Source organism: Vanessa cardui, chromosome 21 (genome assembly GCF_905220365.1).
Source record: "Vanessa cardui chromosome 21, ilVanCard2.1, whole genome shotgun sequence".
Taxonomy (NCBI): Eukaryota; Metazoa; Arthropoda; class Insecta; order Lepidoptera; family Nymphalidae; genus Vanessa; species Vanessa cardui.
The window spans coordinates 7,956,757-7,980,995 of record NC_061143.1 but is presented as its reverse complement, the minus strand read 5'-3'; the positions used below and the strand labels follow the sequence as shown (position 1 = coordinate 7,980,995).

At 30.5% G+C, this 24,239-nt stretch overlaps 1 protein-coding gene across 1 annotated transcript in view; it reads left to right on the top strand.

Moving 5' to 3' along the window:
- The first annotated feature begins 21,486 nt into the window (after positions 1 to 21,486).
- Positions 21,487 to 24,239, top strand: part of LOC124538734 — a 138,274-nt gene continuing 135,521 nt past the window's right edge. The window contains exon 1 of the mRNA XM_047115905.1: positions 21,487 to 21,983. The gene's annotated coding sequence lies outside the window, so the exon portion shown is untranslated. The remainder of the gene's footprint in view (positions 21,984 to 24,239) is intronic.

The window sequence follows — 24,239 nt, the reverse complement described above, 5'->3', positions numbered from 1 at the left end:
CGATACTCTGATTTTTAAAAGTGTCTCAATATCACCGCTTAGAAATACTTATTACATTTAAGGTAACAAGCAGATAATACGATTAGAGAATATCTAAATTACATGCACAAAATAGTGTCAAATGCTTATGACATGCTTGACAAGTATTTTATGAAGGCTGTCTGCCATATTGAATTTATGAAGCCGTTTCATAGCTTAAGACACTTAGAAATTTACTTGAAACATTTGTCAAAACAGATTGAAGTATTTCTTCGCTACAAATATAGATAGATAAAGATAATGTTAAAGAAAATAAAATAGATGCAATAAATTATCCCTCCATGTATAATTTCTAATTTTTATTAAACGTTTATGTCATATTTCTGGCAATGTTACTCTATATGTTATAGTTTATTGCCGAATCATCATTATGGATGAATCGTTTTTATGTCTACTGTAGTTGATAAAAATGAAACTAAAAATATCATCTTATCATTCATTCATTCTTATGTTCACATATCATTGAGAAAAAAAAACAAATTTAAAACAAAAAACTACAAACAAGAGTCTTATTAACAACAGAATTATTTTCTCATATATTTAGGTTAATTAAATGTACTTACACATTTAATGTATTTCATGGCATTTCTGTGTCTAATATTCTATTTAGATTTTGATACAATGTCAACGTAAACAAGTATTTGCAAATTAATTGTCCCAGGTGTGATAGCAAATTAATATGTTTGGATATATCTACATTTTGTAAGGGCTGTGAGTCACACATTGTAAAGTTAGCTTGAATAAAATAAAATCGATTTAAAAAATTGAAGTTTTATCAAATAATTGAATACTCTTGTTTTTATTGTTGTTAATGTAATATGTAACTTTTTTTAATTGAAATAGATATTTTCTCAGGTAACAGCAATATTGTTATAAGTAGCTAGTATTGCTATGTTCTGCTTTGAAGGGTTGAATGAGACAGAGTAACTATAATCATAGAAGACATAACACCTTTGTTCCCAAAGCTCATGACTCATTTGCGATCTAGGGAATGGTTAAATTTTCTAGGAGTATCAATGTTTATAAGCGGTGATAACCTCTTCCATGTGCCCACTTACCTGTATGAAAAAAAACTTTTTTATATTAACTTACTTAAAACTATCAATATGTAAGTTAATCTACAAAATTATAATCAAAATATACTGTAATGCTGAGTAAAAATGATGTGACAAGTATGTACCTATTTCTTTTTCGACGCTATGAGCATAATTCTGTTTATTGTTCTATATTATATGTCTTGCCATCCCAATTTTTTTTATGTAAATTCCTGTTCTATAATAATTGATTGAGAATTTATCTGTTTCTTATATTAGATCCTAAGCCATCTCCTTGTAAAGGCTAGTAGTACAGATAAATTTAACATAGTCGTTAAGAGCATACGATTTTACGGCGTGTCAGCCTCTCTTTCTTTATCGTTTTCACACTACAGTGACTTTAACACAACAAGTTATACTTATTATATTATATATGAAATGTTCAGTATATTAGTCTTGAAATTGTATATACCGGCTATTGCATTTAGTTCTTTAATCTTCTTCTTCTAGTATAGTTACAAGGTAGTTATTTGGGAGACCTTAGCCACCCTCCTAGGTTTCGAATGCTTGTGGATCCTATGCCAGTTTCTCATAACACTGTGTTCGAATGTGCCGTTATATCTTTGTGCTTGACCAACGTAGATCTCGTTGTTTGCCGTTGTTCTTTTGTTTGTTGTTGAACGGTCTAGCCATTGAGGAGTTGCCATTGTATGTATAACGTGTAAGCAACTCTTTCCACTGAGTTGGAAAGGGAACTGTATAAAAACATAAAGTGGATTGTAAGGCAATTACATCTTTCCTTTTTCCATCAAAAAGACTTTTAAAAGCTGAAGAACTTATTTAAATTTATCAACTAATTCATCTTCATTGTTTAAGTTTTATCTTGTAAATATTTGATTTAAAAAACATTTTGTGTTTAATTTTATAATTCCGGGATATAAAAATAGGAAAGCAGTAAGTTTGTACATGTACATCTATTTTCATAATAAGATATATGGAATAATATCTTAATAATACAAAAAATAAAATGTTTCCCAAGAATTATACTTGGGATATTGTGGTGTATCATTTGCGATCTTAGTAGAGCTTCGGTTTATTTCAAAGGTGAATTGTGTTTTGCTTAAAATAGCGTTAACATTTAGCCGGCTTTATTTTGACAAGTGCTCAGATACAATTTATGCAAAATACTTGTGTAACGATCTCTGTATTATTTAAGAGCAGACTATAATGGGCCGTATCATATCATATCCTGTAAAATATTCAAGTTACGATATGCTGCACTTTATATTTTCCACTAAAGCATTTTGTTTGAGAAATATTTTAATTGTATTCATGTTCATTAAGGTGTGTGTCTACCCACTGCTGGGCTGGCCCCAATATATAGCTCATATGACAGTTTTTTACTCGACACGTGTAGGTAATAAATAGTACAAATTAAACACATAATAAAACAATATTGGCCTAAATTTGTACTCGAAATCATCGATCAAGATTCACGTGTTTTAACCACTTGATTACATCGATTGACTTTTTTGGATTGATTCAGCGATTATGATACATAAGTGTTCACTGAAGGCAAAAAGTCTAAATTGTGTTTATCATCTTATCGACAATAAAGGACAACATGAGGTAATATTTCAATAAAACTTCATCAAGAAGAGGAACATTAATGTTAAGTTATCACTAAATCCAATTTTGTATAGAATGATAAGTACTACTTGGTTAATTCATAAAAATAACTCAAACAAATGTATCGTGTATTAATAATGAGAATATTTTCCATTCGACAAAATCCATATGAAATAATTTTAGCAAATTATAACATTGAAACTCTAAAGGTCGAGCTGTTAACCGAGCCTTTACCATCATCCTTTTACGCGTCTTACATTAATTATAACACCTCTTTAAGTTTAAATTTATGGTGTTGTTTTGTTAGTCATTACTTAGTTTTTATTTTTTTGTGGCGTCTCATATTGGTGTTTATGTAGTCATAATTTATTGCCTCGGGCGGTGTTTTTATGTTTTGAAAAGCTTTAAAGGCACGTGTTGGATTTATTGTGAACGTTTCAATCTGGGAGATCTCGGCGCTTGTGGTTTTTTTGTCTTGCAATTTTCTATTTGCCTGCGGTCGGCGTTCGCGCGTTCTGCTGTGGTTTTTTTAATATTTTTATAAAGATATCGGTGTGAAATTAGCAAATTAAAATAACTGTCTACAAGATACAATTATCTTTCTAATTCATGATAGATAAATTGTTAACATTTTACGAGAAATATTAATAAAAAAGTGTTTGAAATTAATCCAAAAAAATATCAACGTTGAATTTTTTTATTCTATATTCGTATTTTATAACCTCTAACTATTAATTAAAAGTACAAGACTCAACAGAGGTAGTTCAGGATCGAGATACATACTATGCACTGCTATTACGCTTGTTCAAATGTGGACGAAGCTTGTCTCGAGGCGTGCTTTACCAACATGCCACAGGGCGATGAAGCCGCTGTCAGTTTTTCAACCGCGTTCAAAAGAGCCAGAGTTTGGAAATGTATCCGATCATTATATGGCTTGATTATCATTCATATATAAAGATGTTTTAAGAGAAAAACGGGGCGATTGTTTTTGTTTATATTCAAACAGTGAAATGAAATAAACCTACAGGAAGTTGTCATGTTTGACAACATATTGTGCTACGTAAAACAAACTGATTACATATAATATAAACCGCTCGTTAGCGATTAATGAAACCTCTAATCTAGTAAGTATACCCCTTAAAATTTTATATAAAAATAAGAGCAAATTGCAATTTTACATCTTCGCCTCATGAGGTAAAATGTTATTTTTTACGAGTCATTGTACATTATAATAATTACGAGTAATCGGACTGAATAATATCAGAGATATATTATTCCCGGAACACTAACTTGAATCAGTTTTTCCTTCATGAGTATAAGAAATTAAACTTGTAATGTGTAATTAAATTGTAATAAAACAAGATTGTGACTAAAACATACATACTATGACATCAATGGATTCCTTACTATGTGGAAAGGCCACGTTAATGATATCATGAACAAGTATCCAATTTTACGTGGATTATTCTAAGAATTTGTTGAGCGTATTGGCGTTGTAATGCGTGATGCACTTAATTATTAAATATTATTCTTGGTGTTTTTAATGTATGTGCTCTTTTGAGACTTGAGTGCCAAAAGGGTTAATAGACTAGAATAGATGTTTAAATATATATAATTTTTTATTTCAATCTGTGTTCCAAATATTAAATTGAACTGTCATCCTGAGCTGCCGCTATATTACTAAACTTTTCTTAGATTTCGGTTTTTCCCTACAATTCCCTACAATTATTCTATTAGTGTTTATTTTTTTTTTATATTATTTTCTTCTATATTATTAACACTTTAATTATATGTACTAAAACTTAAAGAAAAAAAATATAAGAAGCATACTCAATCTTTGAAGACATTTATTTCATACAGCACATAAGAAAGAAGGCAAAGACTAAGAGGTAGAACTGAACAATCAGACAAAATCTAAATTACGATGTACAATAAGAGAATCAGATATTATATTTCGATTTTATATATCTGAGTATAATATCTGATTTTTATAATACACAAGCACTTACACATATACTTTATATAGATTTATATGTATATTGTTTGAATCAGAAGAAAAAAGATTACAAATATTTTGCAGTCTCCCATATCTATTAAAGTGTTCTTGAACATGTATAGCATGTATATTTCCCACAGCTGTGTGATAGAATTTAGTTAAAGTTAGGCACATGCAGGTATCCTCACAATTTTTTCATTCACAGCACTTGCCTGGGTTTGAACTCGCAACTGTCGGTTAAGTATGCGTTCTAGCCACAGGGTCATCCCGGCTCAAAGTTTTCTTCAAAAGCATAATATGAGTTAACATGATCTATAAACGGAAAAATAATCAAAATGCTTTTATTGAGGGAAGGAATAAGTATAGAATAGAATAAAAATTATAATGATGTCGTTCCTAAAAACATTTTTATACTATTTCTTAATGTTATCTACTTTTTAAAACTGAAAAATAATATATGTACCATGCACGTATAATAAAGTTGCATTATTAATTGATGTTATCAATAACATAAATACGTTTACATGAATGATAAATATTATAATGGATTGTTTGTTTTTGTAAATACATACGTATTTAAGTATATTATACCTATATGTATTCTGTATCGACCAAAGAAACGATGGATGGATTATGTAAAAGACCATATGGTTAGAAATAATGTTACTTGTGAGATGACGTCCGATAGAGAATTAGGAAGGAGAAGACATGCCAAATAAAATTGGGATAAGGGCAGGAAAAAGAGGATGAGAATATATGTATGTTGTATAGGTATATATGATACAGCTTCTGGTTTAACTGAAAGTGTTATTTACATACATTTAATTATTTTATCGTGTATTATATTCTCGAGCATTTACAAATTGTTTTTAACCACTTAATTATAAATAAAAACCTTTTAAAATTAAAATTATCGGAATAAATGAATACGAAATCAAGAAAACCTTACAACAATAGATTGATAACATCAATTAATAATTCCAGTTTAAATCTGTTATAATGTATTATTAGAAGCGATCAAGGATACTCGATACGAGGCTCAGATGATAATATTCCGTTAATAGGTATAATAATTAAGATACAGCTATTATTTACTGCGATACTGAAGTGATTTATTGGCTACTTGTTACAATCGTGACATTCATTTTTACAAAGTTTAATTCAATAAATATGAACTGATGGTCCAGTGGTTATAACAGCTGAATTTTATCAAAAGATTTTGGGTTCGAAATTTTCATGTATTGTTTTCGTTTCGTGTACGGGTGAAGATCGATGTGAAAACTGTCAAATGATGTTTGTTTATAACGCATTGAAACAGTTTGATGGAATATGCTTCATATCTCCAGACGGAGATATTCCATCCATCCATCCATCTATATTTCATCTAACTTCATAGACATCATACATCCTCGTACATCTTTCAAGTATTAAAGAACAGAATGGCTAAGCCTAGTAGGACATTTACAGTATGCAATATTTCTATTTTTATACATGTATTTAATAAATTTCGTGTTAGAATCGTTTAAGATTAAATAGATAATAGATAAATAAATATGAGACAACATCACATACATTACTCTGATCCCAATGTAAGTAGCTAAAGCACTTGTGTTATGGAAAATCAGAAGTAACGACGGCACCTCAAACACCCAAACCCAAGACAACTCAGAAAATTAATGATAATCTACATTGACTCGGAGTTGCGTACAATGAAAACCGGTGTACACACCACTCGACCACGGTCGGTCGTCATAAATAGATAGATTGTTAATTAGTAATTTAAAGTATCGATACATTTATATTTGTTACAAAAATATTAAGTTAAGACATATTTACTATTTATTTTACGAATCCTTAATAGATTTTTGTGGTATTGCATATTATTTAATAAGATAAGACACACTAAAACGGTTCGGCAGTAACATTGAAACCGAATCAGAGCAGGCCATATCTTTAATGCAATACTGAGCTGCTGGCGTTCCATAACTTAGTGCATATTTATTATGGAGCGGACCGGCGACCGTGCCTGTTCACATTACGACGGATCGATATTTCATATACATATTATGATATAAACTTCATAGTATTATAATACGAGATAAGTTATCAACCAAATAATTTAAAACGATTTTATTGTTTTTTCTTAATAGACAGGCTGACTGGCATCTAAGCTGTGGCATGGCATATAGTAACTACCGCTTATTTGCATTGGAACTGCAAGAAATATTAACCATCCTTGGGATGTACCAACATTGGGACAACCAGCTTTGGGATGTACTAACATGTTGTGTTTCTTGGTTCAATAACCCTTCAAACCCACAAAACAATACTAATTATTGACCTTCACCGTTAAAGGATGTGATACCTACCCAGTCCTGCTAATGTATTATTTGATATTTTAAAAAGCAAGAGCGAATTCATTTGTAATTCAATTGTTAAATTACACACACAAATACACACATACAATTAGGTGAACTTAAGTAAATTCGATGATCACTAATGGTTGATGATTAACTCTGATAATGATAATGTGTGATGACGAAATTGGGTTGGATACTTTCATTATTGTATATAATTTGGGCGGTTAACATGATTTTTTATTATATAATAAGCTCAATTATTTTATGTAACTCTTTTTACTGGTGGTTAAGTAAATTATATTTTTTAACAAGTTATTTCAATATTTAGTGATAAGATATCGTCTCTATCATTCTGAGAATGCTTCGAAAAAATAGCATTCAACTGTATGGTGGCCATTATTTAGATGCACACTATTACTTGGTGGTAGGACTTTGTGTAATCCCGTCTGGGTAGGTACCACCCATTCATCAGTTATTCTACCGCCAAATAACAGTACTCAGTATTGTTTTGTTCCGGTTTGAAGGGTGAGTCAGCCAGTGTAACTACAGGCACAAGGGACATAACATCTTAGTTCCCAAGGTTGGTGGCACATTGACGATGTCAGGAATAGTTAATATTTCTTACAGTGTTATTGTCTATGGCTGGACACCCACTTACCGCCACAAGTGGTCACCCACTTACCGCCAACCTATACCATAAAAAAACACAGTATTACGATGTTTGGCGAGAGTCAAGCCTAGCTGGCACAAACACCAAGAGAATAAAGTAGGCTCTTTTGTTAGAATAGAAATAATCTAAGGTTTCTAGCAATACATTTTAGCCAGTTCGGGTGTAGGTTGTAGTAACTCCCTTTTATTAACTTGTTTTTTGACATGCTTTAATCACTCAATCAAAATTGATATGGATTTTTCCGCATAATAAATAATGTTATTTTACTGTATTTATCTCTATATCTATTTTACTCACTGTATATAATGAATTTTTACAGTTATACCAGTTCAGCCTCGTTTAAATTCGATCATTGTACTAACAATTTTACCGCGGATTCTTAAACATTTGTCGTTGGCATTGGCATTTCATTGGATTCTTTATTTCTTCGTTTTAGAATACTCTGACTTAAAAAGGCTTATTCAAAAGTGTTCTACGTGGTTCTATTTACAGTCGGTTTAATACAATGGAACTGCACTCTGAGATTAGATTAGTTGCGTATCGCACGTACATCCCTGTAGGGCGCGGGTTCAATGCGTAAATAATCACTAATGTACCGAGTGTAAGCCTTAACTAGATTACGCGTGCGTATACGCCGAAATGCTTTCTGTCTGTGAATGTATTTCCAATACGGTTCGTTGGAAAAATTGTTTTGTATAGTGACTTTCAATTGCAATATTTTGTTCTTGAATGTACTTATATGTAGTTTAAGTGATTCAATATAATTTACAAGTATTTAATAAATTGTTCGATTTTTTGTTAATGTTTTGCTCAGTGAATAGACTGATTTTATAACATATAAATAGAATATAAATTATAACCATTTATGTTTAATTAGTAAAATATATTTCTATGACTGTTCGTTTATTCGCTAACTTCTTCTAACAACATAATTTTACCGTGAATACTTTAAATATTATTAAAAGATTTCTCGTTGAAAGTTTAAAGGTATAAAATAAATTAGAAATATTTTAGGCATTCACTGATATCACTAACTTTAATTATTACCCACACTATTGAATAAGTGGCTGTAATTGTATTTTTATTTAAATTTTACTTCGGATAGATACATAAATAAAATTTATAACGATAAGTATATAACATTTTAATAGCTTCCGTTGCATTTTTATCCCAAATAAATAACTAGTTCAATTATACTTTTTAAATAATAAATAAATAATTATACTACCCACAGGATATTAATTTGTAATTTTAATAGCAAATCATATTTTATAATTGAAATAAATTAATTACAGTAAGGTGCGTATGCTCGCGCATACAGAGGGACCACCTGCGCTGGCACAGTAGCCTGGGGTCCGGTGGTTCGAATCCAGACTGAAAATAATACTCTTATAATACCGTTCGCTTCGTCGGTGAGATATTTATTGGATGTTGCCTGCCATTGTTATTGAGAACTATATTTATATATTGAAAATAACATGTATAAATGATATAATGATGTAGAAATAGGTACATACATTAAAATATATAATAAGCCTAGTTCTCTACATTCAAGGTAACAGTAATGTGCGCTAAACATATAGTGCATTATCGTTAAATTATTATTGAAAATCAGAATGTTTATTGGATATTTCTAATTGTGCAAATAATTATATAATTGTGCAATTAAGGTTTATTTTTTTTAAATTAGGATTTTAATTAAGTGAACTGGCAGATATCGCGTCATCCTTTCTTTCTCTTTGTCAGATTTTATATTCTATTATTTGAACTTATTTTTTTTATTTTTTATTATGGCACCCGGGTTTTTACTTAAAAAAAACATATACAATATTTAACGAAAGCAACTTCTTTACAACCGGGAATCCAAAGACACACCTTATACAATTACAAGGCTTTAGTGGCTTTGTCGCCTTTGCTTACTTGTAGTAAGAAATGAGCATGGGATATTAAATATTATTAAGCTGTTGGTTTGATTAAACTGCTCAATTAACATATAAATTTGAACACAACAATAATAACCATTGTCGATTCCTGATTGTAGTTGGCGCTAAATTGTTGTTACTTATGTTTGTTGTACTTTTTTTAATTTTGATTTAATATCTTAAGAGTGTATATATTAGTATAGTAAGTATTAAAGTAATAATTTTAGTTATAATATTAATTCATCACTTTTGTATATAATTTTATAGAGTTGAGTTCCTTTTGCGGTTTACTCTTTGATTCGACAGATATCAACATAGATTTAGATTTTACCTCTTATTAAAATAACTCCGGGATATTCCAAAATATTTTCAATAGATTTATTTTAAGCAGTCACACAATCACATTACTTTTGATAGTCACCTTTTTTCACTACTCGTACTTGAAAAATTGTCCTAACAACCGCAAAAGCACATTACCGTTTACACGCTTACAATTACAGTTCTACGAAAGGAATGTAACGCTTATTTCTTAGTGTATAATGTTGATTTTCGTTGTGTTTTTTGTTTTCTAAATGCATCAGTAAGTTTGCTCGTTACGCAGACCGAGTGACGAAGTGACAGGCGCGGAGGCGGCGACTCTCTGTGATGCGCCCAATCAATTTGTACACACAATACGATACATCGGTGGCTAACTAGCGTCTCATGGGTGATTCTGTGAATACTATGGAATGATATTTAAAATTTTAACAATATTATAAATGCGAAAAGAACTCTGTCTGCCTGTCGCTCTTTGATGCCGAACTTGATGAAATTTGGTATGCAGCAAACTTGAATTCCACGGAAGGACATAGGCTACTTTTTGTTGCCTAACACACTTCAACCAACACCTATAATGCGAGCGAAATCACGGACGACAACTAATTTCATATAAAAAGTAATAAGTACAGTGTGTAAGTGTAATAAAAGCCTTGTCTCTAAATAATAAACATGTTCTTAACTTATACTATAGTTAATGACACAAGAAGGACAAATCACTCTATACGCCGTTAATATGGTCACTTACAATGAGATTAAAGTCACCTGTGCTGATCGGCCGTTGAATTATTGTGGGCAGTTGACGATCAGCCGAGATTAAAAAGACCTTAAATGGCTAAAACTATAAGAAATTATAATTTAAACATTATATTTATTAAAAAGGCTTACTATTTTATGGTATAAATCAAATGTTTATACCACATTGTAATAGTTTTTTCAGTTAATTTAATTTATTAATAAATATTAACTAAAATTAGTTCAAAAGAAAACAATGTTTTTTTTTTATATTAATCAATATTATCCAATAATCACTGTCCATTCAAATTCATTTTCCAAGTCAAACGAAACGTATTAACAGTATGTAAGCAAAAAATAAATATATATATATATTTCAGCAAAAGTTTGAGCATAACCCTACCGATCATGGTCTCATACAAGATGTATAGTTCTGGAAAGTCGGCTGTGTTTGTTCCGCTAATGAAGCGCGCTCACTCATTAGACGCAACGAGCTGGTTTTATTCTCAAAACTGCGGAGAAATCTAGGCATTTTAAAAATAGGCAATGAAATAAATTATTACTTTAATTCTTTGTCTTTTTGCCTCATTCATTTGAGATAGCGAAGCTTAAAATTGCAATTAGTAGAGTGCTTGTATTAAAACTTACTTCGTATCATTCGAGTATATTTTATAGATAGTTCAACAGAAGCTAGAAGGCAAATAGATTTTTAATTATTTTTAATAATAAAACGTAAAATGTATGTGAGTTAGGAAAAAAGTCCCCTATATACCCTATATCCTTCCTTAGAGTTCAAGTTTGCTTCAAAACAAATTTTAATAAATTCGGTTCAGTAGTTTGCTAGTGAAAGAGCGACATACAGACAGCGAAGTTACTTTTATATTTTTAATATTAGAATAGAAGTATAGATATAGATTATACACTCTAGATTGAGAATAATCTCATTTAAGAATAGTTCTTCCTTGCAACAACAATAATTTCATTTGAAGTATTCTTAGAACATTATTTCTTTAAAAATAATAAAATTAAATCATTTAATTTTAAGGAAACAAAGTTATAAAGGAAATAAGGCATTTTTATTAAGAGGAAAATATGGTGTAGATCGAACAGTGTCACTAGTCCAAATGTTTATTGGGCTTCACTTATATCAAAGAATACCTTAGCCCATTGAAAGGTTAGTTCCGGATATAAGATTATATACAAACATTGAATTATGATCATAATCATTGTAAAACTTAACCATATTTAAAGTAAACAATTCTTTGTTTTAAAACGATTTCAATATTACCATACCATGTCCCGGACATATTTATTGATCGCGTATACTTTATTCGACTACCGCGTATTTCAAGCTATTGTACCCGTCCAATAAACAATCGGAACAATACCTTTATCCTCATAATGCGAATGGAATCCCGCACGTCTATATAAGCGGTATGGACATAAAGCAAATATTCAGAAATATATATATGTGAGTAACTATGCAAGTATTGAGCTGTGCTCATGTATTGGTAGCATTTCAAAAGATTTATTCTCTTCATATATTTTATACATACCTACACCAAACTCGTTGGTATATTTATAATTATATATAATCATCTTAGTAATTGATGTTTTTGAGAGTTATATGGAAAGCTCTGTGATTGTTATAATACAAGCGAAACAAAATTGTCGAGACTCGATTTTTTTTTTAATATTTAAGACTTCCACTAAAGCATACATTTAAACTAATGTAAAAAAGGTACATAATATTTTTTGCATGGTCCCTTTACACACATCGCATTCTCGGTGATATTGGCAACCGAAATACCTATTATAAGAAATAAGCAAGATTAGTCGATTTGTCAAAATTGGTAGAGAAACGTTTCGTTTAGTATTACAAAGACGTCACCTTATATTTTATATTGGAATAAAATAAAAAATCGTAAAACAGTGTAAAAAGTTTTTTTCGTATATTTGTATCCTGGTCACCACAGTGCTGATACCATTTATTACAGTATTAATATACCGCCATCCCGGCTAGCTAAGTTCTTATGTCACATTGATTAACTTTAAACCAAAACGGCAAAGTATAGCACAGCATAAAGTATAACATAGATTATATAAAAAGTTCTATCAGAGTTATAACCAAATTAATATCAATAAATAGAGGACTTAAGTGCATTAATTTGGTGGTAATATTGTTGCCATCATCACCTACTTTAAATAATATTGTTTTTTTCCGTATTGATGAGTGAGAGAGCTCACCGAACTACCAGAACGATGTTACTACAGGCACAAGGGACATAACATCTATGTTTCTGATTGCTATTACTTATTACAATTCTAATGTTTATAGGTGGTGGTGAATATCAAGAAACCCACGTGCCAGTCCAACGACCAATTTTAAATTTAAATACCAATGAGTCTGGGTTTTTTAAACTGTGCAGTTAATTTATGAAAGCGTATAGGGTTAAGATATTAATTATAAATAAGTATCTAAAGGTTGAAGCTATATTTGCATGCCTGTTAATTTAGTCTTTAACAACTAGTTATTTTAAAAGCGAAATAATTTGAGGAAATATATAATATCAGGATCGGAAAGGACCCTTTATTATTGTATTTGTTTTATCCCGATTCATAATATATAACCTTGTCTTTTTTAATCTATTGCTTTATACAGAGTGTTTTATCATTAAAATAAATAATTTTTCTGCAATCGTTATTTCATTACCCATTAAAATGTAGAACATTTTTTTTGAATCATGACAATATAAGTAATTTAATAACATTCCCAAAAAAATATATTAAATATTATCTTCGAAAGATATTACATGCTATCGTATAAAGTATTGAAAAGCGTTTTATTTTTCCATTTATCGTAACAAGTATGAAATGCGTAAATGATAAAATTCCAAGCAACGGACGAACATTGTTGGCAGGAATACCTATCTTTTTTATATAAAAAGCTATTGTAATATGTGAGGAAATGGAAAGTGGGATACGCGTAACGCGAGATTCCCTCGTATGCGCCGCTATGCGCCGCGATTCTTCGCGCTAGTGACGTCACGTTGATAAAAATATCGAACTTTCTTCCACATCATTCATCTATCGATATTTATATTGATATTAAAAATTATATAAACCCATAACAGACAATTTAATTGCGCTGATAACAATTGATATAAACGAAGTTGTTTATAAACAGTTAATAGGAGTTCTTTATAATTTAAATCGATTACTAATTCCATGGAACTAAAGAATTATTTAACACGTTATTTGACTCTGAAATACGTATTTTTTAAATGAACAATTTATCGATATATTCACACTAATATGCTCCTTACTATTACATCTTATTTTTATTTGTTCGTGCCTGTTCAATGTGCGTTGAATACTTCTGCGTGGTATAAAACAATTCAGTATGCACGTGCCTCTGCAACCATTCTTATGATTCACCGATTACTTTAACTGAGATTAGATTGAATAATATCTTTACATTATTACCTTGAGCTCATTACTTATTTCTGTGAGAAAATCTAAGGAGGTTTCATATGAATATGTGGTTAGGATTTATATGAATTTAAATAGCATTTGATATTGTTTTGTTTTTTATAAACTTTTTTTAATTTAGCGTTGGACCGCGTACAGCTAGTTCGGTTAAGAGGCTACCCAATGACGATTCCTTCCATATCCAATTTACTGGCTGGAGCCGAGATGGCCCAGTGGTTAGAACGCGTGCATCTTAACCAATGATTTCGGGTTCAAACCCAGGCAAGCACCACTATAATATATATGTGCTTAATTTGTGTTTATAATTCATCTCGTGCTCGGCGGTGAAGAAAAACATCATGAGGAAACCTGCATGTGTCTAATTTCATCGAAATTCTTCCACATGTGCATGCCACCAACCCGCATTGGAACAGCGTGGTGGAATATGTTTCAAACCCTCTCCTTAATGGGAGAGGAGGCCTTAGCCCAGCAGTGGGTAATTTACAAGCTGTTACTTTACTTTACTTTTACTTCTTACTGGCTCACGCAAGTCTCTAGCTGAAATACAATAATATTAAGTAGCGCAGTTTAATGGTATTGTTTAGTGGTAGAATAAGTGTTTGGTGAGTGGTACTTAGGTACTTAGGCGGGCTTACAAACGCTCCTTACACATGGACTTACTTTTGATATTAATGTATAAGAATTAGTTATATTAGAACTCACTCAAATAGGCCTACTTTATAGTAATACACTGTATTGCTGTGATTTGGTTTGGTGACATAAGAACTTAGGTTACGTGAACGGCGGCAAATTGATATTTTAGGAAGTTGAGTAAAATTATTTTAACCGCTTTCAATTAGGTGGTCTATATACACTTCTATTTACCTCAGATAAAATTTAAAATATACCTATTGCATTAATGAATGCAAAGTTGATAAAATAGAAAATAAATTCGCTTCGAATATTTTTATTAATTATTAATGAAATGTATGAAATGAAATTTGTTGCAATAGAATGAAAATATCAGATTTATTTTAAAAATTTACAATGAAAATTATCAAATTTGATAATATCGTTGGTAAAATATTTATTAGGTACTTAGGATACCGTATATAAGCCGTTTTTGTGTCTGGACCCTACTAAGTTGCGGTATTTAAAGAATGCATTTTTTCTTATCGAACTTTTTGTTTGAAAGTTTGATTAAGGCATTTACCCAATCACAATTGATGGTCGTTTTCTTATAGAAATAGACTAATCTAAATAGACCTCTGATTTGGTTATCTTACAAAACGTTTAGAGCTCATGATTAGTGGTCGTTTTTTATCTAGATGGTTTGGTTGGATCGCATCGATTTTGTTACACTTCGCTATTCGAAGAATTTACGGAAGTTGGTTTGAAGAAACATCGCCAGTTTTGTGGAAGAATTCTGATGAAATTTTCGACTATATTTATTAAATGTATAGGTACATATATATACATTACATATCGAACAATTTTTTGAAAGATCTCAAAATGTCCATTTACAATTTTTATCCTATACTGTTTTTTTATTACAATTACAATAATTGTACTGTTTTAATAATCATTTCAGAAACACTAAAAGATGCAAATGATGCAAATTCAACAGAGTATTCAAAGAGATATATCTCTTTATTATGGATTATAATATATGTAAAAAAGAGATACATTAAAGAGCGTTTTTGGAAAAATTCCATAAGTAATAAAATTTGAATAGTTCATGTAAAATCGCGGGGCAATGTAGTTCATGTACGCGAGACTGTACCTCGTATCATATTCTTATTGCTTTATTTAATTTGGCATTTAACTTATGCTAGACGCGTGAAATGGCGTTCGATTCACACTGACATTTTATTCACTGTTGCTAATCAAGTTTAAAATTGTTCTATTAAATGAATCGATGCTTATTATTATTTTTAATTAATGTTCATTTCAGCGTTTTTTTATAATGTGGCAAGTGGTCGTCATCGCCCATAGAAATTGGCGTATTTATAAATATTAAACATTTTTTAGATTCCATACACAAAACTAGGGGGCTAAGGTGTTATGTCCCTTGTGCCTGTAGTTGGCACACTCATCCTTCTAGCTGAGTATACTAAGTGCTGTTAGGCGGTAGTATATCTATGATATATATATTAAATTTTATTTGTAAAATATTTTAATAAACTAAAATTTTTGTAGGATTTTGATGATAAAAAAAAATCGAAATGCTCATCATTTTATGATGACGTCGAAATAGTAAAAAAAAAGTAATCTAATTTTTAATACGCCAATATTGGGGGTTACTTTTTAGCACATTTTTTTGCAACTTCTTGCACAACGCTGCTCCAATGCGGGTTTGTGGATACAAATGTGGCAGATTTTTCAGTCTACACATGCCGATTTCCTTACAATATTTACAAAAAAAGAACATAAATATTCCATATAATTTATGTAAGTATAATAGTTTTCACCTGTTTTTCTGTGGACATGTCGGCTTTCAGTGAACCGGACTTTATAAATATAAAGCTAATTACGTTCCACATTAATAATAGGAATCCGCTAATGGCAGTTCTACGAGTAACGGTCATAATTACTTTTTCCTTTTTACGATCGTGTCAAATTCGGCATCCAATGAACGCCAGACTCGCGTTGTTGGTCTGTCCTGTCACAGTTCAGTGACGCTTGAAAATGAAAAAAAAAACACCTTTAGTACCCTCTTATATTTAATGAATTTCACGCCACAATCATTGGATTGAGTTTTTTTCATCAGCTAATTGAGTACACACTGCTCATAGCTTTTCTAAGGCGCACGTGTATGTCACGTGTAATTTGTAATAATTAATGTTAAGATATCAAATTATTGGATAAGGTCTCTTGTGCATTTTTCTTAAACGTAACTAAACTATGTGTTTACTATTGTCCAATAAAGTGTATTTTGACTCGATTTTGTGGTAGGGTTTTCTGCCCGTCTGGGCAAATAAAAAAATATTAACTATTCCTTATATCGTCAATGCGCCACCAACTTTGGGAACTAAGATGCTATGTCCCTTGTGCCTGTAGTTACACCGGCTTACTCACCCTTCAAACCGGAACACAACAATACTGCGTGCTGTTGTGTAGCGGTAGAATATCTGATGAGTGGGTGGTACCAACCCATACGGGCTTGCACAAAGCCCTACCACCAATTTATTGATGTTGACCATTCAATATCGTCAAATACGAATAGAGCCATTCTCCAATATAAACATTTCTTTCTTTCTTTTCTCTCATATACCCCCGTTTAGTCACCTTTAATATAAGTAATTTAAACAAGTTAAAAAAAGATAATTGCATTGGACCAGTGAAATAAATAGATATAAGTATACTATTTGTCGCCGGCATCGTTCGCGTTTTATTTAATCGTCGGGTGTTAGGCATAAAAATGTAGCCTATGTTCTTCATTGGAGTTCAAACTTGATTCATAACAAATTTCATTAAATACGGTTCGGTGGCTTCACCGTGAAAGAGCAACAGACAGGCAGAGCTACTTTGAATTTGTAATGTTACTATAGATCTACTAATATTTGTAACATTACATAAGAGGTATACTTACTGATGGCAATAAATCGAGTAATTTTTTTAGTTTAGTTAATAATCGATGGCTTGCTATGGAATTGAAGCAATACACTCGTATTAACCAATAGATAACTTCCCATTGTTTTATTTCTGCGTTTTGATTTCTTGATGCATAAAACATATTTTATAGATCAAGCTTCTAAAACATTTTAAATCTTATTTTTAATATTAATTATGTGTGGCTAAACAATTAATTATTAATAAAAATAATAATAAAAAAAAAAAAAAAATTATCAGTGTGTGTGTAGTGTGTAATGTAGTGTATGCCTACAAAGTGTTAATGTTAAACGTGTTTTGATTTTTTTAAATTAAATCTTTGTTCATGCTGTGTTCGCTTATTATATCGGGCGCATTTAACAAAATAGAGTTTTGCAATGGGCCGTTGAGATGGGGCTCATTGGTATGTCTGTCAATCTTAATAACGTGAGTCAATCAAAATACATGTAAAAGTATTATTATAATGAAGTTTTGTTATCGGTGATATTATTTTTGAAAGAGAGAACATTAAGATTAACGTCATCCTAAACGAACATCAAATGCCGATTGAGTTCTGACGTAATTTCAACGTAAGTTCACAAATAAACCCGAAAAAAATTATAGAAATAATAAACACGCTAACGTCACATTTATTATTAAAATGACCGTCTGTATATTTTCTAGGTACTGCAGGTTTACGACAATCTCTCTTTTTAAAAAAAGTTTGCATATTTCATTACTGCTCTAAAGCGGTACACATGTACATTTATATATATCATTTTAAATCTGATTCAAGTATGCATGATGATTTCCTATACCACCGCGCTCAAAATGAATAATTGTAAGCACAAATTAAGCGCTTTAACATTGCTGCAGATTAACATGTAGGTACAGTCAGGTTAAGAAAACCTTCGTCAGTCTTCAAATTTATTCCTTTATCAAGTCTTAAACTCTTAGTACCTTTTGAATCTAAACATCAAATCATTACGACGCAATATGTAATTCCATCGATAAAGCAGATTATCGCCCATATTGAGCACACGAAAGTAGATCTTAAGGTTTCGAATCTTTTCTTAGCCCGACTGTACTAGCCAATGAGCTATCTGCGCTGTTATGAGGAAAATACATTAAAGTCAGAAAAGCAGATTTTTATTTATAGAGCTAACTATTAAATTTTTACCGGTGATCGTAATTTTCGTCTTGTATATATAGATTAAAGAAAAAGCGCTTCGGTTCCGCATTAGCGGCTATATCTCTCTCGCAGTAAATCTCGTGGCACCACGAAGCTACAAATTACGCTCAATATCGTCTGATATGGCGCAAACCGACGAGCATCGCTGTGGGAAACGGGTTAGCCATGTATAAAGGTCGTGTACTTCTTATTAAGTCTTAATTAAACATATTTAAACTATCACAAATCATTGGTAATTACTCCACTAATTATACCACAGCGACCAATCAGTACTAGCTTTTTGTGATTTATTGATATATCATAATAAGTACTAAATTATTGTGATTAATAAGTAGGGACAATTTACATTCGTTTTTGTTTGCATTTATTTTGACTTTCCTAATGTTTTACGGATTCGATTACCTTGTCTTCGAAGTATTAAAGAACTCTATGACAATTGCCATATAATTGTTGAGAATAGCGTTAACTATATTTAGAAAAAATACAGACGAATTGAAAACCTCTTCCTTTTGGAAGTCGGTTGAAAAGTGTCAAGAACTATTATTATATATTAAAACAGAAGATGTTTTTTTAAATATTGTTATCTCAAGTCTTTTGTATGTAATTATAGGTAAAAATATGATATTATAGTATATTTTTATGAGGCTCCGTGCGTTTTAAGTAAATTCGAAGGAACGAATTAATATAATATATTTTGGTAAATTATTTGTTATATTGATAAAATTGAAACAGATATTTTAAATAAAAAAAACATAATACACTAATTATTTCTTTAAAGTCCGCTTGAAGGAATTCAATAATTATAATAGAAGCAAAACGGTCATGTTAGTGATAATCTGTCTCACGAAAAGTATTAGTGATTGTGATAAGTAAATACCTACCTAACGGCTACATTTTTATTTACTATTTTGTTTTAAATTAAATCTTTTGAAAATGAATGTCTTCTAGTGTCATTGGGAAGATCAATTAATATTTTACTAAGATGTTCTTATTAAATTTTGTTAATAATTAATAGTATAAGTTTTATAAATATAATGTTGTCACCTAATACAAACTTAAAATGCTTACCCTAATGGCTGTCATTATTGTCAAGTTGAAGGTCGAAATAGGTCCTTACTTCTGATGGCACGTTAAATATAAAATAAGTATTAAATGGTTATCGGTCAATAGCATGATTGTCATTTTTTGAAGTCTAGTTTCTTGGAATATCGGTCCGTTTAGAATCTGTACAAAAAAGTATTGGTATAAGGTTTCTGAAACTTTTTATTTCACTTTATATATACTAAAACATCATTAAGTGAGGTCAATGACATATTATTTTAAAGTTGATCTATATGTAGCAAAAAACTGTGCAACAATGTAAAAACTGAACAAATTTGCTCTCTCTACGCACAATTATAGCTACGGCTAGGAGTAACAGAGACGAATATAGTTTGTCGCTCGTCTCCCGAGTGGGCAGTCTTTAGCGGTGACGCGTGACGACTGTTCACTTTGAAGAGGAAACGATTGTCGCAGTCCCAACAACGAGAATAATGTTGTCTCGTTTACTCATTTTTTTTTACATTGTGTTGACATAACGTAATATTTTTTTATGTGATGTTATCTGAGTTTGACAGTGTATATTGTTACCTTTTTACTCGATTTAACCTTATTATAATTTAGTAAATGTTAAATATTTATATAAAAAATATTAATAATACTCATTATAAATTTGTGTTGATTTACACACGTGCCTTTTGATTTAGACACTTATAAAATAATAATTATAGTTTTAGTATATTATAATAAAGGCAATTTTTTTAGAAAGGATTATAAATTTTTGCTAATTTAAATGTGCTTGTGTGCTTATGTGGCACACTATGGCAGTAATTTAATTATGAATTACTTGAATTTAAATAAAAAAAATAACAGCCTTAAAAATCCTATAGGTAATGTATCGTGATCAATCATAGGGAGTACTGAGGTTATGCGTTAATATATGTATATTATATTACAGAAATATGTTCTTAAGTAGTTATATATTCTTTAGAAAACAAAAACAAAATAATATTAATTTTGGGCAGGGCTTGATAATTCGTTGATGTCTTTTGTACTAAAGCACGTGACGTAAATTGTGCTTAGTTAAGGGACTTATTTGTATATCAGACCCTACGTGTATAGATAGTATTTATTGTATTAGAACTATGTATATGCTGTTGCTGAGATGGTAATTTATTATAATTTTAGGATTACAATAGTAAAATAGCCGTTGAACATCACTGTACTTATAACATAAAAAAGACCATAACCGCGATTCACTACGCTCCATAAACCTTTGACGTTTATAAACGGTTAATCCCGTTTAAAATAAAAAAGGTTGTTTCAAACGTCAAAATGGAAACAAAACTCGGACAGCATCAGTCAGCAAAGATGCTATTGAGCGGAGATCATCCTATGTTAGTCCTTTCCGTGAGAAAATATAATACATCCCATTCTAGAGAGGCTGAGAAGGTTTCGTGGGTCGAAAAGCGCGCGAACGCAGTGCAGCGCCGATGCCCGTGCGCACTACACGCTCACACGCGCGCGCATAGACCTGTCAAAATCTGACAGCGCCGAATCGAACGAAACGTAATTGTCAAAATCGGTTGCGTTTAAAAATGGAACGGATGACTAGTAATCGTTTCTGCGTTGATCTTACTTGATGCTAATTGCCAGTATTTTTTATATTTTTATCGGACCTTTTTAGAAATATTTTGAACTGTTTTCGTATATATTAGTGCGAATGTGAGTAGACATGGAACGGATTGAAGTGTCATTTTTTAACAATGATAAATAAACATGTGTTAGAGTGTTCCGAATTCAGTGCTAAATACTTTGTAAGGTCTGCTTAATTTTGTTTAGTCAGTTATGTGGTTACAAGGGCGTGAATTTTGACTCGTTAGATGTGTGAACTGAAAACGTGTAAACTATTGAAAATTTGTTAAAATATTTGTACCGTAATTATCATTGAACGCTGAAAGGATTACACTGCCGTTAATTAATTATAACCGGTAAGAAACAATCAATTATTATAAACCACTCCTACTAATTATATTGAAATTAAATATTATTTAAAATAGTTTTAATACTTACTAATAAGGTAAAGTCAGTTTTTTTATAGATTAAAAAAATAAATAAATACTATACTAATTCAATTGGCAATAATAATGGTATGGAGTCTATGCTATGAATAAATCGTACATTAATATATGCATTAGTAATTATATGGTTAGGGTGATATGTAAATAATTTTATGTACAAATTAAGTTTGTTTGTCGTATGTATTTGCTGCCGTCGGTCTTGACTTGTATTATTATATGACGTCACAGCACCTGGTAATAATAATATAAAAAACAAAAGTAAAACCTTTTTGGTAATGAAAGTAACGATATTCCACGATATTTATTAAAAAAATTTAGCAACGTTATTTAAAAAGAAATTAAGACTTACATATCCTATAAGAAGTATTATTATCTAACAATTACGTAAATCTTTTTTGGGTGGATCTAGTGAAAATTGTTTGAAACAAAACGAAAGTCATGCACCTAATAGCCTTATACACACACACATACATTGACACATATATATATTCAAACAAATATCATTAGGTGATAAATATTATTGTGATAATGGCTGAATTTAATATTGGCACTCAAAAGGAAAACGAATTCGCGGAATTAATGTTGATGATACAAAATTGCCTTTTCGCTATAGATAATGTGATTAATTAAAAATTCAACGCTGGTTTGAAGTGGGGAAAGTGGTAAATTATTACATAAACTGATACATAAGCATCCTTTAAAAGACTAAGGCATTAGTGATATACATGAATATCATATATGTGTTTTGCATTACTTAACATAAAGTATCTAAAAACATTGATGAAAATCTTTTGTAACACTTTAAGAACTCTTGATGAAATGTCATAATATAATTTAAATGGTTAATATCTATATACTTATATTAACACTTCACGTATAATTACAGGACATAGGTATGTAATTACGTAATACAACACATTTAATAAGAATATTTCAAATAAGTTACTACGTTACATAGAAGGTAGTCCAGAGAGTAATATTTGTTACCTCACACAGGCGTCAACAAAACAAATGTAATTTGTTGTATATTCTATTGTATCGAATATTTAATGCTCATAAACTTGTATACAAAAAAACGCTTTTTCATTTCATTATTAATTAATTAAGCTAATATATTGCATTGCAAGTGACAGGGCTTCGTCAAAGTCAAAGTCAAAAACCTTTATTCGAAATGGAAGTGTTTACACTTTCTTATTGATAGTCGAAAATCTACCACAGGTTCGGAATATAATACCTCAGACCTGAGAAGAAAAGACCTGAAAGAAACTTAGCGGGATCTATTTTTTTTTTTATAATATCAATTTACAATGTACAATAATAAACATATTTTTGTTATTTGAAACGTGCTAGTTAATCTGAGTAGGTACCACCCACTTCAAATAGCAATATTTAATATTGTTGTATTCTGATTTAAAGAGTGAGTGAGCCAGTATCACTATAGAGTTCCAATATCTTAGTTCCAAGGTGGTGCACTGGAGATCTAAGAAATTGTTAATATTTCTTACAGCAACAATGTCTATGGGTGGTGATAACCACTTAACATCTGGTAGTCTTCGCCTGACCGCTTACTATATAAAAAAGACGCCTTTTTCATACATGACGGTACAATTAATATCTATACAAATCCGCAATAGAGTAAAAAACATTTAGTCATGTATGGCTATCATCGTATTAGAATTTTGTTTTTTATTTAATACCTCGTATTTAATAGGTCAAATCATGACGCATTCAATTGATCTGGTATTTTTTGTGACGTTAGGCGTTCGGATAATCCGCCGTCATTTTTATCAGCAATGATGTATATTGAATTCCTTTTAAACATAAATAAGAGTGTATTTTAAAACAAAAATATCGTATACATCTTCGAAATTCAAATGACGCTTTAACTTTTTATTAGTTAATGTATCATTTATATTTTTTTTTAATAAAAAAATGGAAGCTTATTTATAGATCATATAGTTATCATATGGTCTTTTTTTAATTTATCAACATTTGTGCCGCAAATTTATTGATAGATTCTTATATTTTATTTTAAAAATAAACTGCGGTTCATTTTTAAGTTACATATATTATAATCTACGTAAAGTAAAGGTTTATCTAACCTAGAATATAATTAATAGATCTATCACAGATACTGGATGTTGAGCCTAATGCAAAAACAATAAA